This window comes from Bombina bombina, chromosome 3, assembly GCF_027579735.1.
Source record: "Bombina bombina isolate aBomBom1 chromosome 3, aBomBom1.pri, whole genome shotgun sequence".
Classification (NCBI taxonomy): Eukaryota; Metazoa; Chordata; class Amphibia; order Anura; family Bombinatoridae; genus Bombina; species Bombina bombina.
In genome coordinates this window covers 559948560-559967091 of record NC_069501.1, presented here as the reverse complement: position 1 = coordinate 559967091, position 18532 = coordinate 559948560, and the positions used below count along the sequence as shown (strand labels likewise).

At 38.9% G+C, this 18532-nt stretch overlaps 1 protein-coding gene across 6 annotated transcripts in view; it reads left to right on the top strand.

The window, feature by feature from the left end:
* EPB41 (erythrocyte membrane protein band 4.1) overlaps positions 1-18532 on the top strand; it is a 392405-nt gene that overhangs the window by 77239 nt on the left and 296634 nt on the right. The gene's annotated exons all lie outside the window — the stretch shown is intronic.

The following is an 18532-nucleotide window of genomic DNA, read 5'->3' as shown; positions in this document are numbered from 1 at the left end:
TTGACATTTTAACTAAGTAGGAAATAACAGATTTATTTTTTTGCTGACCTATACACTGATTGTAGCAGGCACTATTCACCCTTTGCTGCTACAGAATACAGCGTGTCGCTGCTAGCCTTGAATATTTGGATGCTCATAAATAATGTAAAACATTTCCAAGATATGCTTCTGTCTGTTGCTATTTTTAGCTTAGTCTTACAATTGAAATCCACACAGTGTCTGAGCAAAATCCCCTTTCTTTATAAATCTTTCTGTCTTGTACTGCTCTTTTATTCAAATGCTTGTACATGTAAAAGTGACCAAAACATATGGCTAGTAGGATTCTTTTTTACCCAGGCAGAGACTCCATTAAGTGACACACTGCACAATTAAAAAATATTTATAGAAGCAAGAAGGACATTTTTGAACACTATTCACTTGTCATTTTTTTCTTCCTTGTTCATTTACCTGTATCTATGACATCTATACGTTTCAGTAGGCTAAATTAATTAAAAGATTTCCTTGGTTTTGTCTGGCATAATACAATTTCCAATCTACAGTATTTTGTGATTTCATCACTAAATGGACGTGTCAAGTTGTTTTTTCTATCTTTTTGTAGAGGTTTTTGCAGTAGAAATAGTACGATTCTTATGCCAATTTACAGATGACTAGTTAGGTCTCATGCTGAGTATTGTGCGCAGTTCTGGAGGCCATATCTCCAGAAGGCTAAAAACAATCTGTAATCCGTTTAAAAGAGGGCTACTAAAATTGTACATTATTTAAAAAATTAAAACTATAAAGGGAACTACAGAGCGCCAACTCAGAAGACAATAATATTGGCACCTAGTTGCCAATGAGGAGTGAGCACATTTAATTAGATATTTATCAGAGCGCCACACAAATAGTAGGCTAGGTGCAAGATCAGACCAACAAATACCAGTAACAATACATTTATAAAAGGTATAATTTAATACAATTGATACAAGTTCAATAAAATCTCTGATACAATTTTAATAAGTGCTGTAACATTCAGATTAAAAAAACAACAGTTCATGGATCCATGTAACAATATTGATAAAATTATAAAATCATAATCCTGAAAACTCAGGTAACCGATTGTGAAAAAGCCTGGTGACTTTGAGGCCTATTGAAGTTAAGAATAGGGAGACGCTAGGTTACGAACTCCAATAAAGTTAAAAGATGTGAAAAAGCAATTGGTTAAAACTTACGTGAATGTATAAATATGCTGTGATTAAATGTTAATGAGTGGTGAGAGGGGGGAAACCTAGAAAATCATAAAGCAGGAGGGGAATAAGTCCCGGATCACAGCATAGATTTTACTTATGTGTTTATACAAATGTATAATGTAGAAAAATGCTCCTAAACTGATATGGAGCATGACAAAAAAATAATAAATAACTACCATATATAGTGTTTGCGATAAAGAAACGTGTGAGCAGTGGATAAATAACTCCAATGTGGTAAAAAATAGTGAGTGTTGTGATATATGCAGGAGTGAAAATAAAATTCACAAAAACATCGCACAAAGGTGATCTGATAATAAACAAACAATAATGTGGATTTTAGTGAACACACTAGTGAATATTGAAAGCAGTTATGACACACTGTATTAGCAATGATACATTGGAGACTGCAAAGATGATCTCCGGTACCAGAGACCACTGTGCTATCAACCTTAATTTAATTGAAAAAAGAAGAATAAAAATGTGTGAAAAAGTGTCCGTTCAATGGTATGAGAATAACAGATGGTAATGCAGATGAACTATGGATAAGGACAAACTTCGGTAGGGTCCGGTAAAAATAGAAAGTCTCGCTAACAGTCTTTCCTAAGTGAAAATCCCAATTCCGGTAAAGTCCGATTAAAAAGGCTCGCTAAAAATGTTTCAAGTCCCAATTTTAACAATAAAGCAATAGTCCTCTGTAGAGTTTTGCAAAGTGTAAAGACCCCAATGCTTTATCCAAGGCAGGTGTCCCTTACCTGTCAGGGAAAGAAAAATACATATAGTGCAGAGGGTTTCAATAAAATCTAACACAATTAGAAAGCTCCTTACCAGTAACCAGCTAACGTGTTTCGGTCCTCACTGACCTTTATCAAGACTGGTTTTTTGATGTGAAGTAAGGTTATTATATACCTTACTAAGTGTCAGGTAAATAAGCACCTGTACGATTACACCGGAAGTGAAATTGAATGATTCCGGGTGATGATAAAATCATTTAAACTTTTTATAGAATAAAAACATTATGTTCTTCCTAAAGAATATTTTTATTTTTATATGATTGTATCATTACATGAGTGTCTGCCTTTTTTATGATGTCTCAAAGGATCGCTATGAATTCTTATAGTAATTGATACAGGGGGCTTGGGCCAAAGTCAGTTTATTATTGGTTAAGCCGGAGGTGTGCTAAGAGCTTTCAATCTGATTGGATAGTGTGACGGATTTTGTTATTGTTAAACTTCATATATTTGAAGCAAAATAATAATACTAATATCTTTTCACATCCGTAGGATAAATATATAGACGGATCAGGAAGGTGTGATCTGATTTCCAACAGCGGTGTTAGTATAAGTTTATTGTGATATTCGCTATATAAGTTTCAAAATGAGATTACACTCGTAAATTATAGAAGTGACTTTTAGAATAATTTGTTTTGTTATTATTCCACTCAGACATTTTCCCATTGGATCAACCTCAAATACCATAACAATGATTAATACATTACAAATGTAGGAATTAAATATCTACTATAATATCTGTATATGGAAACATGATTGTTTAAAGTTATGTAAAATTGCTATCTCTTGCAACTCCTTTTGTTTTAATTAGAGCTAGAGATTACTCTATGTTTAACCATACTCTAAAATGAGCCAGTATGGGGTACCAATGGGGTCACATAATGAAAGTCTTCATTTTTTTACTATGGATCATTTGCTATAGTGCCACAACAAACTTATACTAATATTAATTTAAAATCCAACTGTGTATGGAAATTAGACAGCATTGTGTTTTTTGTTTATATATCCACTCTGCTTAACCACATTGTTAACCAATGAGTTACATACCAAATGCTTATGTTTTTTCTATATTGCTTAGTCGGCATAATATCACAATAAGCCTATATTAACACTGCTTATGGAAATTAGATCACCTCTGCCTGATCCGTTTATATATTTTTCCTACGGATTGCATGCAAAAAGATACCAGAAATTTCAGTTTGCTCTAAATATATCCGTTTGCTTTATTCTGCTTAACAATAATAATACCCAATGGGTTACATAGCGAATATCACAATAAACTTATACTAACACCGCTGTTGGAAATCAGATCACACCTTCCTGATCCGTCTATATATTTATCCTACGGATTACATGTGAAAAGATATTAGTATTATTATTTTGCTTCAAATATATGAAGTTTAACAATAACAAAATCTGTCACACTATCCAATCAGATTGAAAGCTCTGAGCACCCCTCCGGCTTAGCCAATAATTAACTGACTTTGGCCCAAGCCCCCTGTATTAATTACTATAAGAATTCATAGCGATCCTTTGAGACATCATAATAAAGGCAGACACTCATGTAATGATACAATCATCTAAAAATAAAAATATTCTTTAGAAAGAACATAATGTTTTATTCTATAAAAAGTTTAAATGATTTTATCATCACCCGGAACGATTCAATTTCACTTCCGGTGTAATCGTACAGGTGCTTATTTACCTGACACTTAGTAAGGTATATAATAACCTTACTTCACATAAAAAAAACAGTCTTGATAAAGGTCAGTGAGGACCGAAACGCGTTGGCTGGTTACTGGTAAGGAGCTTTCTAATTGTGTTAGATTTTATTGAAACCCTCTGCACTATATGTATTTTTCTTTCCCTGACAGGTAAGGGACACCTGCCTTTGATAAAGCATTGGGGTCTTTACACTTTGCAAAACTCTACAGAGGACTATTGCTTTATTGTTAAAATTGGGACTTGAAAAACTGTTAGCGAGCCTTTTTAACCGGACTTTACCGGAATTGGGATTTTCACTTAGGAAAGACTGTTAGCGAGACTTTCTATTTTTACGGGATCCTACCGAAGTTTGTCCTTATCCTAAGTTCATCTGCATTACCATCTGTTATTCTCATACCATTGAACGGACACTTTTTCACACATTTTTTTCTTCTTTTTTCAATTAAATTAAGGTTGTTAGCACAGTGGTCTCTGGTACCGGAGATCATCTTTGCAGTCTCCAATGTATCATTGCTAATACAGTGTGTCATAACTGCTTTCAATATTCACTAGTGTGTTCACTAAAATCCACATTATTGTTTGTTTATTATCAGATCACCTTTGTGCGATGTTTTTGTGAATTTTATTTTCACTCCTGCATATATCACAACACTCACTATTTTTTTACCACATTGGAGTTATTTATCCACTGCCCACACGTTTCTTTATCGCAAACACTATGGCCTAGATTTGGAGTTTGGCGGTAGCCGTGAAAACCAGCGTTAGAGGCTCCTAACGCTGGTTTTAGGCTACCTCCGGTATTTGGAGTCACTCAAAATAGGGTCTAACACTCACTTTTCAGCCGCGACTTTTCCATACCGCAGATCCCCTTAGGTAAATTGCGTATCCTCTCTTTTCAATGGGATCTTTCTAACTCCGGTATTTAGAGTCGTGTCTGAAGTGAGCGTTAGACATCTAACGACAAAACTCCAGCCGCAGGAAAAAAGTCAGTAGTTAAGAGCTTTCTGGGCTAACGCCGGTTTATAAAGCTCTTAACTACTGTGCTCTAAAGTACACTAACACCCATAAACTACCTATGTACCCCTAAACCGAGGTCCCCCCACATCGCCGCCACTCGATTACATTTTTTTAACCCCTAATCTGCCGACCGCCACCTACATTATACTTATGTACCCCTAATCTGCTGCCCCTAACACCGCCAACCCCTGTATTATATTTATTAACCCCTAACCTGCCCCCCACAACGTCGCCTCCACCTACCTACACTTATTAACCCCTAATCTGCCAATCGCAAAGCGCCGCCACCTACGTTATCCTTATGTACCCCTAATCTGCTGCCCCTAACACCGCCGACCCCTATATTATATTTATTAACCCCTAATCTGCCCCCCACAACGTCGCAGCCAGCTACCTACAATAATTAACCCCTAATCTGCTGACCGCAAAGCGCCGCCACCTACGTTATCCTTATGTACCCCTAATCTGCTGCCCCTAACACCGCCGACCCCTATATTATATTTATTAACCCCTAATCTGCCCCCCACAACGTCGCCTCCACCTGCCTACACTTATTAACCCCTAATCTGCCGACCGGAGCTCACCGCTATTCTAATAAATGTATTAACCCCTAAAGCTAAGTCTAACCCTAACACTAACACCCCCCCCTAAGTTAAATATAATTTTAATCTAACGAAATTAATTAACTCTTATTAAATAAATTATTCCTATTTAAAGATAAATACTTACCTGTAAAATAAATCCTAATATAGCTACAATATAAATTATAATTACATTGTAGCTATTTTAGGATTAATATTTATTTGACAGGCAACTTTGTAATTATTTTAACCAGGTACAATAGCTATTAAATAGTTAAGAACTATTTAATGGCTACCTAGTTAAAATAATTACAAAATGACCTGTAAAATAAATCCTAACCTAAGTTACAATTAAACCTAACACTATACTATCATTAAATTAATTAAATAAAATACCTACAATTACCTACAATTAAACCTAACACTACACTATCAATAAATAAATTAAATACAATTCCTACAAATAACTACAATGAAATAAACTAACTAAAGTACAAAAAATAAAAAAGAACTAAGTTACAAAAAATAAAAAAATATTTACAAACATAAGAAAAATATTACAACAATTTTAAACTAATTACACCTACTCTAAGCCCCCTAATAAAATAACAAAGACCCCAAAAATAAAAAATGCCCTACCCTATTCTAAATTACTAAAGTTCAAAGCTCTTTTACCTTACCAGCCCTGAACAGGGCCCTTTGCGGGGCATGCCCCAAAAAGTTCAGCTCTTTTGCCTGTAAAAAAAAAACCATACAATACCCCCCCCAACATTACAACCCACCACCCACATACCCCTAATCTAACCCAAACCCCCCTTAAATAAACCTAACACTAAGCCCCTGAAGATCTTCCTACCTTATCTTCACCATACCAGGTTCACCGATCCGTCCTGAAGAGCTCCTCCGATGTCCTGATCCAAACCCAAGCGGGGGGCTGAAGAGGTCCATGATCCGGCTGTAGTCTTCATCCAAACGGGAGCTGAAGAGGTCCATGATCCGGATGAAGTCTTCATCCAAGCTGGAGCTGAAGAGGTCCATGATCCGGATGAAGTCTTCTATCAACGGCATCTTCAATCTTCTTTCTTCGGGAGCCATCATCTTCCATCCGACGCGGAACATCCTCTTCTCCTGATGCCTACTAGCCGAATGACGGTTCCTTTAAGGGACGTCATCCAAGATGGCGTCCCTCGAATTCCAATTGGCTGATAGGATTCTATCAGCCAATCGGAATTAAGGTAGGAATATTCTGATTGGCTGATGGAATCAGCCAATCAGAATCAAGTTCAATCCGATTGGCTGATCCAATCAGCCAATCAGATTGAGCTTGCATTCTATTGGCTGATCGGAACAGCCAATAGAATGCGAGCTCAATCTGATTGGCTGATTGGATCAGCCAATCGGATTGAACTTGATTCTGATTGGCTGATTCCATCAGCCAATCAGAATATTCCTACCTTAATTCCGATTGGCTGATAGAATCCTATCAGCCAATCGGAATTCGAGGGACGCCATCTTGGATGACGTCCCTTAAAGGAACCGTCATTCGGCTAGTAGGCGTCGGGAGAAGAGGATGTTCCGCGTCGGATGGAAGATGATGGCTCCCAAAGAAAGAAGATTGAAGATGCCGTTGATAGAAGACTTCATCCGGATCATGGACCTCTTCAGCTCCCGCTTGGATGAAGACTTCATCCGGATCATGGACCTCTTCAGCTCCCGCTTGGATGAAGACTTCAGCCGGATCATGGACCTCTTCAGCCCCCCGCTTGGGCTTGGATAAGGACATCGGAGGAGCTCTTCAGGACGGATCGGTGAACCTGGTATGGTGAAGATAAGGTAGGAAGATCTTCAGGGGCTTAGTGTTAGGTTTATTTAAGGTTAGATTAGGGGTATGTGGGTGGTGGGTTGTAATGTTGGGGGGGGGGTATTGTATGTTTTTTTTTTTACAGGCAAAAGAGCTGAACTTCTTGGGGCATGCCCCGCAAAGGGCCCTGTTCAGGGCTGGTAAGGTAAAAGAGCTTTGAACTTTAGTAACTTAGAATAGGGTAGGGCATTTTTTATTTTGGGGGTCTTTGTTATTTTATTAGGGGGCTTAGAGTAGGTGTAATTAGTTTAAAATTGTTGTAATATTTTTCTTATGTTTGTAAATATTTTTTTATTTTTTGTAACTTAGTTATTTTTTATTTTTTGTACTTTAGTTAGTTTATTTCATTGTAGTTATTTGTAGGAATTGTATTTAATTTATTTATTGATAGTGTAGTGTTAGGTTTAATTGTAGGTAATTGTAGGTATTTTATTTAATTAATTTAATGATAGTATAGTGTTAGGTTTAATTGTAACTTAGGTTAGGATTTATTTTACAGGTAATTTTGTAATTATTTTAACTAGGTAGCTATTAAATAGTTCTTAACTATTTAATAGCTATTGTACCTGGTTAAAATAATTACAAAGTTGCCTGTCAAATAAATATTAATCCTAAAATTGCTATAATATAATTATAATTTATATTGTAGCTATATTAGAATTTATTTTACAGGTAAGTATTTAGCTTTAAATAGGAATAATTTATTTAATAAGAGATAATTAATTTCGTTAGATGTAAATTATATTTAACTTAGGGGGGTGTTAGTGTTAGGGTTAGACTTAGCTTTAGGGGTTAATACATTTATTAGAATAGCGGTGAGCTCCAGTCGGCAGATTAGGGGTTAATAATTGAAGTTAGGTGTCGGCGATGTTAGGGAGGGCAGATTAGGGGTTAATACTATTTATTATAGGGTTAGTGAGGCGGATTAGGGGTTAATAACTTTATTATAGTAGCGCTCAGGTCCGGTCGGCAGATTAGGGGTTAATAAGTGTAGGCAGGTGGAGGCGACGTTGTGGGGGGCAGATTAGGGGTTAATAAATATAATATAGGGGTTGGCGGTGTTAGGGGCAGCAGATTAGGGGTACATAGGGATAATGTAAGTAGCGGCGGTTTACGGAGCGGCAGATTAGGGGTTAATAATAATATGCAGGGGTCAGCGATAGCGGGGGCGGCAGAATAGGGGTTAATAAGTGTAAGGTTAGGGGTGTTTAGACTCGGGGTACATGTTAGGGTGTTAGGTGCAGACGTAGGAAGTGTTTCCGCATAGCAAACAATGGGGCTGCGTTAGGAGCTGAACGCGGCTTTTTTGCAGGTGTTAGGTTTTTTTTCAGCTCAAACAGCCCCATTGTTTTCTATGGGAGAATCGTGCACGAGCACGTTTTTGAGGCTGGCCGCTTGCGTAAGCAACTCTGGTATCGAGAGTTGAAGCTGCGTTAAATATGCTCTACGCTCCTTTTTTGGAGCCTAACGCAGCCTTTATGTGGACTCTCAATACCAGAGTTATTTTTATGGTGCGCCAGAAAAAAGCCGGCGTTAGCTACGCGGGTCTTTACCAACAAAACTCCAAATCTAGGCCTATATATGGTAGTTATTTATTATTTTTTTGTCACGTTCCATATCAGTTTAGGAGCATTTTTCTACATTATAAATTTGTATAAACACATAAGTAAAATCTATGCTGTGATCCGGGACTTATTCCCCTCCTGCTTTATGATTTTCTAGGTTTCCCCCTCTCACCACTCATTAACATTTAATCACAGCATATTTATACATTCACGTAAGTGTTAACCAATTGCTTTTTCACATCTTTTAACTTTATTGGAGTTCGTAACCTAGCGTCTCCCTATTCTTAACTTCAATAGGTCTCAAAGTCCCCAGGCTTTTTCACAATCGGTTACCTGAGTTTTCAGGATTATGATTTTATAATTTAATCAATATTGTTACATGGATCCATGAACTGTTGCTTTTTTAATCTGAATGTTACAGCACTTACTAAAATTGTATCAGAGATTTTATTGAACTTGTATCAATTGTATTAAATTATACCTTTTATAAATTTATTGTTACTGGTATTTGTTGGTCTGATCTTGCACCTAGCCTACCATTTGTGTGGCGCTCTGATAAATATCTAATTAAAAAAATAAAACTTACCTGGAAAGGCTTAAAGGGACAGTAAAGTGATAATTAGACATTCATGACAGAGCATACAAATTTAAACAACTTTCCAATTTACTTTTATTATTTAATTTGCTTCCTTTTCTTGTTATCCTAGGTAGGCGCAGGAGCAGCAAATAACCTAGTTTCTAGCTGCTGATTGGTGGCTGCATATATATGCAGATTGTCATTGGCTCACCCAGGTGTTCAGTTAGAAACCAGTAGTGCATTGCTGCTCCTTCAACAAATGATACCAAGGGAATTAAGCAAATTAGATAATAGAAGTAAAAGTTTTTTAAAATTGTGTGTTCTACCTAAATCATGAAATAATTTTTTTGGGTTTCATGTCCCTTTTAATAAATATGTATAGCTTAGAGCAGATAAGGGAAAGAAGTGATATGATAGTAGCTTTCAGGTATATTGAGGATCTTAGTGAAGCTAAGGCCAAAAGAACAATTCCAGTGCAAGAGAACATGATCACAAGCTGAAAGGTAGTAGGTTCAGTAGTAATGTGTAGCACTTCTTCACAGAAAGGGTAGTTGATTCATGGAAAAAACTTCCATTAGAGGTGGTAAAGACAAACTCACACACCCTTGTAGATCACAACGTGAACAGCTGAAAGGCCGGATGTAGGTCAGAAAGTCACCTGATACCTCTTAACTGCTCGGAGTGCCATAGCTAGCAGCAGATCAAAACTCTGAAACCAAACAACTTCCAAAGTAGTAGCAGACACTGCTCAGAGAGTGATATTAAAAAAATATACTTTATTGATTCCAAAAGAGTCAGAAGTCACTGACGCGTTTCGAGCCCCCTTGTGGCACTTACTCATAGACTGTCTACGAGTAAGCGCCACTAGGGGGCACGAGACACGTCAGACTACCATGCCTCTGTACTCTGAACATGTCTGTGTGAGACTTTTTAATCAATAAAGTATATATTTTTTTAATATCACTCTATGAGCAGTGCCTGCTACTATTTTGGAAGTTGTGTGGTAAAGACAAACACTGTGGGGGACTTCAATATTGCTTGTGATGAGCATAAGGCTATCCTACAAAGTAAATAGGCTTACACTTTTAGAATTTTCTTTTGGAAGACTTGTTGGTCCTATGGTTCTTATCTGCCTTCAAAATCATCTACCTTCCTATGAGCATAGGAGGGAAGTATATATTAAAGAAAAGGAACTACCATTAATAATGGACACATGAGGGAAGTATACTTTAAAGAAAAGGAACTTGAGTTAATAAAAGACACTAGCTATCTATTGGTAGGGTAATAAGATGCTTCTTCTAATTAGGGTAGTGAAAGATTATTTTTAAATTTGTCAACAATTTATTTTCTCGCACACATACTACAACTAAGCCTTTTTTATGGTATCACAAATAGTCATATAACACTTCACTTATCTATGCTACATAATGTACGATTGTATGACGAGCTGTTTAATTAGATTTCAGTCATTTGAAGTTACTTTATTAGGCTACCTCTGCATATCACAATTAGTGACTGAGGACTCATTTTCATTGAGCCGTAAATTGTTTTTCGCAAGGTCGCAAAATGAAAAAACTGCTGTTGGAAGCCATTACACTTACCAACAGTTTCCAATGGTGCGTTTTCCATCATTACCGGCAGCTGTGGTCCGTCTGCCAGTAATAAATTACGCGTCCCATAAAAAAATAATAGAAAGCGAAAATGCAAATTACACACTGTTTTCATTGAACTCACAAACAGGTAAAACTCTGTCAAAAGCTGTCGATAGTCTCAAACATTATAACATGCTCAGCTAGGAGTAAAATATTAAAAATAAGCTTTTTTTAAGCCTAGTTCCCATTGAGATAATAAAGTTTGCAAAAAATTGAAGTTTTTACTTTATACATATATTGTTATATGTACTATTTATTGCTGGCCCAGGTATAGGACTACTTTAAGTTATGTTCCTATTTAGACATTCATATGTATTTACATATAATAATATAATTAATCACATGTCTCCAAAATTCCAGCTATGCCTAGGGCAGCACTAAATGTTTTTTTTTTATAGAAAACAAAATAATGTTTCTCTTGTTAAGTGTATCCAGTCCACGGATCATCCATTACTTATGGGATATATTCCCTTCCCAACAGGAAGTTGCAAGAGGATCACCCACAGCAGAGCTGCTATATAGCTCCTCCCCTCACATGTCATATCCAGTCATTCTCTTGCAACCCTCAACATAGATGGAGGTCGTGAGAGGACTGTGGTGTTTTATACTTAATTAATTCTTCAATCAAAAGTTTGTTATTTTTAAATGGCACCGGAGTGTGCTGTTTTTTCTCAGGCAGTATTTGGAAGAAGAATCTGCCTGTGTTTTCTATGATCTTAGCAGAAGTAACTAAGATCCACTGGCTGTTCTCACACATTCTGAGGAGTGGGGTAACTTCAGAAAGGGAATGGCGTGCGGGGTCTCCTGCAGCTAAGGTATGTGCAGTAAAATATTTTTCTAAGGAATGGAATTGACTAAGAAAATACTGCTGATACCGAAGTAATGTAAGTAAAGCCTTAAATGGAGTAAAAGTGACTGGTATCAGGCTTATTAATGTAAGATATACATACTCTTTAAAAAAAGGATGTTTAAAACGTTTGCTGGCATGTTTAATCGTTTTTTTGAGGTACATTGGTGATAAAACTTATTGGGGCATAATTTTTTCCACATGGCTGACTTATTTTCTGCATAGAAACAGTTAACTGAGGCTTCCCACTGTTGTAATAATGAGTGGGAGAGGCCTATTTTAGTGCTTTTTTGCGCAGTAAAAATTCAGACTCAGTCTTCATGCTTCTTCCTGCATGATCCAGGACGTCTCTAGAGAACTCAAGGGTCTTCAAAAGTCATTTGAGGGAGGTAATCAGTCACAGCAGACCTGTGACAGTGTGTTTGACTGTGTTAAAAACGTTTTTTTCTCTATTGATTATCCGTTTTGGGTATTAAGGGGTTAATCATCCATTTGCAAGTGGGTGCAATGCTCTGATAGCTTAATACATTTACTGTGAAAATTTGGTTGCTATAACTGATTTGGTTCATTGTTATTTCAACTTGAGACAGGTTTTGTGCTTCTTAAATGCGCAGTAGCGTTTTTTATATTGCTTGTAAACTTATTTTAAAGTGTTTTCCAAGCTTGCTAGTCTCATTGCTAGTCTGTTTAAACATGTCTGACACAGATGAATCTGTTTGTTCATTATGTTTGAAGGCCAGTGTGGAGCCCCATAGGAATATGTGTACTAAATGTATTGATTTCACTTTAAATAATAAAGGTCAGTCTTTATCTGTAAAAGAATCACTTTACAGGACATGGCTACAATCATGAATAATACCCTGTCAGAAGTATTATCTAGATTGCCAGAATTAAGAGGCAAGCGCGATAGCTCTGGGATTAGGACAGAGCGCGCTGGTACTGTGAGAGCCATGTCCGATACTGCGTCACAGTTTGCAGAACATGAGGACGGAGAGCTTCATTCTGTGGGTGACGGATCTGATCCAGGGAAACCGGATTCAGAGATTTCTAATTTTAAATTTAAGCTTGAGAACCTCCGTGTATTGCTTGGTGAGGTTTTAGCTGCTCTGAATGACTGTAACACAGTTGCAGTTCCAGAGAAATTGTGTAGGCTGGATAGATACTATGCGGTGCCGGTGTGTACTGACGTTTTTCCTATACCTAAAAGGCTTACAGAAATTATTAGCAAGGAGTGGGATAGACCCGGTGTGCCCTTTTCCCCACCTCCTATATTTAGGAAAATGTTTCCAATAGACGCCACTACACGGGACTTATGGCAGACGGTCTCTAAGGTGGAGGGAGCAGTTTCTACTTTAGCTAAGCGTACCACTATCCCGGTGGAGGATAGTTGTGCTTTTTCGGATCCAATGGATAAAAAATTAGAAGGTTACCTTAAGAAAATGTTTGTTCAACAAGGTTTTATCTTGCAGCCCCTTGCATGCATTGCGCCTGTCACTGCTGCTGCAGCATTCTGGTTTGAGTCTCTGGAAGAGGCCATTCACACAGCTCCATTGGATGAAATTATGGACAAGCTTAAATCACTTAAGCTACCTAATGCATTTGTTTCTGATGCCATTGTACATTTGAATAAACTAACGGCTAAGAACTCCGGATTCGCCATCCAGGTGCGGAGAGCGCTATGGCTTAAATCCTGGTCAGCTGACGTGACTTCTAAATCTAAATTACTTAATATTCCTTTCAAGGGGCAGACCTTATTCGGGCCTGGCTTGAAAGAAATTATTACTGACATTACTGGAGGTAAGGGTCATACCCTTCCTCAGGACAGGGCCAAATCAAAGGCCAAACAGTCTAATTTTTGTGTCTTTCGAAATTTCAAGGCAGGAGCAGCATCAACTTCCTCCGCTCCAAAACAGGAAGGAACTGTTGCTCGTTACAGACAGGCCTGGAAAACTAACCAGTCCTGGAACAAGGGCAAGCAGGCCAGAAAACCTACTACTGCCCCCCAAGACAGCATGAAGGAACGGCCCCCTATCCGGAAACGGATCTAGTGGGGGGCAGACTTTCTCTCTTCGCCCAGGCGTGGGCAAGAGATGTCCAGGATCCCTGGGCGTTGGAGATCATATCTCAGGGATATCTTCAGGACTTCAAAGCTTCTACCCCTCGAGGGAGATTCCATCTATCAAGGTTATCAGAAAACCAGATAAAGAAAGAGGCATTCCTACGCTGTGTACAAGACCTCCTAGTAATGGGGGTGATCCACCCTGTTCCGCGGACGGAACAAGGGCAGGGATTTTACTCAAATCTGTTTGTGATTCCCAAGAAAGAGGGAACCTTCAGACCAATCTTGGATCTAAAGATCTTAAACAAATTCCTCAGAATTCCATCATTCAAAATGGAAACTATTCGGACCATCCTACCCATGATCCAAGAGGGTCAGTACATGACCACAGTGGACTTAAAGGATGCCTACCTTCACATACCGATTCACAAAGATCATCATCGGTTCCTAAGGTTTGCCTTTCTAGACAGGCATTACCAGTTTGTAGCTCTTCCCTTCGGGTTGGCTACAGCCCCGAGAATCTTTACAAAGGTTCTGGGCTCACTTCTGGCATTTCTAAGACCGCGAGGCATAGCGGTGGCTCCGTATCTAGACGACATCCTGATACAGGCATCAAGCTTTCAAATTGCCAAGTCTCATACAGAGATAGTTCTGGCATTTCTGAGGTCGCATGGGTGGAAAGTGAACGTGGAAAAGAGTTCTCTATCACCACTCACAAGAGTCTCCTTCCTAGGGACTCTTATAGATTCTGTAAAGATGAAAATTTACCTGACGGAGTCCAGGTTATCAAAACTTCTAAATGCTTGCCGTGTCCTTCATTCCATTCCACGCCCGTCAGTGGCTCAGTGCATGGAAGTGATCGGCTTAATGGTAGCGGCAATGGACATAGTGCCATTTGCGCGCCTGCATCTCAGACCGCTGCAATTATGCATGCTAAGTCAGTGGAATGGGGATTACTCAGATTTGTCCCCTCTACTAAATCTGGATCAAGAGACCAGAGATTCTCTTCTCTGGTGGCTTTCTCGGGTCCATCTGTCCAAGGGCATGACCTTTCGCAGGCCAGATTGGACGATTGCAACAACAGATGCCAGCCTTCTAGGTTGGGGCGCAGTCTGGAACTCCCTGAAGGCTCAGGGATCGTGGACTCTGGAGGAGAAACTCCTCCCAATAAATATTCTGGAGTTAAGAGCAATATTTAATGCTCTTCTAGCTTGGCCTCAGTTAGCAACACTGAGGTTCATCAGATTTCAGTCGGACAACATCACGACTGTGGCTTACATCAACCATCAAGGGGGGAACCAGGAGTTCCCTAGCGATGTTAGAAGTCTCAAAGATAATTCGCTGGGCAGAGTCTCACTCTTGCCACCTGTCAGCGATCTACATCCCAGGCATGGAGAACTGGGAGGCGGACTTTCTAAGTCGCCAGACTTTTCATCCGGGGGAGTGGGAACTTCATCCGGAGGTGTTCGCTCAACTGATTCATCGTTGGGGCAAACCAGAACTGGATCTCATGGCGTCTAGCCAGAACGCCAAGCTTCCTCGTTACGGATCCAGGTCCAGGGACCCGGGAGCGGCGCTGATAGATGCTCTAGCAGCCCCTTGGGTTTTCAACATGGCTTATGTGTTTCCACCGTTTCCGCTGCTCCCTCGACTGATTGCCAAGATCAAACAGGAGAGAGCATCAGTGATTCTGATAGCGCCTGCGTGGCCACGCAGGACCTGGTATGCAGACCTAGTGGACATGTCGTCCTGTCCACCATGGTCTCTGCCTCTGAGGCAGGACCTTCCTAATACAAGGTCCTTTCAACCATCCAAATCTAATTTCTCTGAGGCTGACTGCATGGAGATTGAACGCTTGATCCTATCAAAGCGTGGCTTCTCAGAGTCAGTTACAGATACCTTAATACAGGCACGGAAGCCTGTTACCAGAAAAATCTACCATAAGATATGGCGTAAATACTTATATTGGTGCGAATCCAAGAGTTACTCATGGAGTAAGGTTAGGATTCCTAGGATATTGTCCTTTCTACAAGAGGGTTTGGAAAAGGGCTTATCTGCTAGTTCGTTAAAGGGACAGATTTCTGCTCTGTCTATTCTTTTGCACAAACGTCTGGCAGAAGTTCCAGACGTCCAGGCTTTTTGTCAGGCTTTGGCTAGGATTAAGCCTGTGTTTAAAACTGTTGCTCCTCCGTGGAGCTTAAACTTGGTTCTTAAAGTTCTCCAAGGAGTTCCGTTTGAACCCCTTCATTTCATTGATATTAAGCTTTTATCTTGGAAAGTTCTGTTTTTGATGGCTATTTCCTCGGCTCGAAGAGTCTCTGAGTTATCTGCCTTACATTGTGATTCTCCTTATCTGATTTTCCATTCAGACAAGGTAGTTCTGCGTACTAAACCTGGGTTTTTACCTAAGGTAGTTTCTAACAGGAATATCAATCAAGAGATTGTTGTTCCATCATTGTGCCCTAATCCTTCTTCAAAGAAGGAATGTCTTTTGCATAATCTGGACGTAGTCCGTGCCCTGAAGTTCTATTTACAGGCAACTAAAGATTTTCGTCAAACTTCTTCGCTGTTTGTCGTTTACTCTGGACAGAGGAGAGGTCAAAAAGCTTCGGCAACCTCTCTCTCCTTTTGGCTTCGTAGCATAATACGCTTAGCCTATGAGACTGCTGGACAGCAGCCCCCTGAAAGGATTACAGCTCATTCTACTAGAGCTGTGGCTTCCACCTGGGCCTTTAAAAATGAGGCCTCTGTTGAACAGATTTGCAAGGCTGCGACTTGGTCTTCGCTTCACACCTTTTCAAAATTTTACAAATTTGACATTTTTGCTTCTTCGGAGGCTGTTTTTGGGAGAAAGGTTCTACAGGCAGTGGTTCCTTCCGTTTAAGTTCCTGCCTTGTCCCTCCCATCATCCGTGTACTTTAGCTTTGGTATTGGTATCCCATAAGTAATGGATGATCCGTGGACTGGATACACTTAAAAAGAGAAAACATAATTTATGCTTACCTGATAAATTTATTTCTCTTGTAGTGTATCCAGTCCACGGCCCGCCCTGTCTTTTTAAGGCAGATCTAAATTTTAATTAAACTCCAGTCACCACTGCACCCTATGGTTTCTCCTTTCTTGTTTTTGTTTCGGTCGAATGACTGGATATGACATGTGAGGGGAGGAGCTATATAGCAGCTCTGCTGTGGGTGATCCTCTTGCAACTTCCTGTTGGGAAGGGAATATATCCCATAAGTAATGGATGATCCGTGGACTGGATACACTACAAGAGAAATAAATTTATCAGGTAAGCATAAATTATGTTTTTTTCTTAAATAAAACGGTTTTCATAAATTCAATGTAAATTATTTTGCGTGATCTACATAACTCCTGTGTCTTTCTCTCTAGAGGCGATCACAGGTAAGGAGTGCCGGCTTTCAACGTAACTTTTTTTATAGGGTATGGTCGGGTTACCATAGCAACTAACTTTATTATGGTGCAATTTTTCCAGAAGTCCGGCGTCGGATGGGATACACAACGTTAACTTACACATACACGAAAAGACCGATTGCTAGCTCTGCACAAAATATTTCAATGGAAACCTTAAATGGAGCTGTAATCTACTTTTATCTGTCGGCAACTTCACTAGCTTATGGCTCCATTTTTAACGACTCAATAGAAACAAGCCCTGAGTTGGCAGTATTATGTGAATGATTCTGTGCTGTATCTTTATATATCAGTGCATCTTGTAATTGTGTCAAATATAATATGTAATATGTGCACATGATATTTTCCATCTTGTATTACAGTTTATCTTCCATTCTGCTTGTCTTTCTCTGCATCAAGTTGCTAGAAGTCATTATTTGTCTTTATCACCTCTATTAGAAATATATTCCATTAATCAACTGACTTTTCTGTAAAGACGTTTCACTGCAAATTAAAACTGAGCCTGGTTCCTTCCAGCTTCCTATCCTGGTCCTTGCTATTTGTGAAAATGCTTTCATTCTCAGCTTTATGAAATAAACAATAAAATGTAGCCTTGCAAACATTAGTAAGAAAAGTCTTTATGATAAGTAACAACACTTACAAAGAGATTTTAAGGTAATATAGACTTGGGTGTTTGTGTGCATGGATTCACTTAAAGTGAAAGTTAATCCTAGTGTTTCACAAACGCTAGGATTGACTATTGAAACAAATAAAGGGGACTTACATCCATGAAGTATAATCTCCTTTATTTGTCTCAACCAATCGTTGATTTGAGCTACTAACAAAGCCCACGGCTAAAAATTGTTTTTGCTTAGAGGTGACGTTTTCACCTCTTAGCCAATAGCAGTGCGGTAAATCCGGCTTGGCGCCCATGGGAGCCAGATTTACCACACTACTATTGGCTAAGAGGTAAAAACGTCACCTCTTAGGAAATTTTTTTTTTTTGCTGTGGCATTTGTTAGCAACTCAAATAGCAGATCGGTTGAAACAAAAAAAGGCGCTTTCTACATGAAATATCTTATACTTCATGAATGAAAGTCCCCTTTATTTGTTTCAATAGTCAGTCCTAGCTAGGATTAACTTTCACTGTAAACTTTTCCACTTGGCTGTGGTACGGAAGGAATATTTGGACTGCAATGTGAAACATATTTTGCTATTATTTGTGA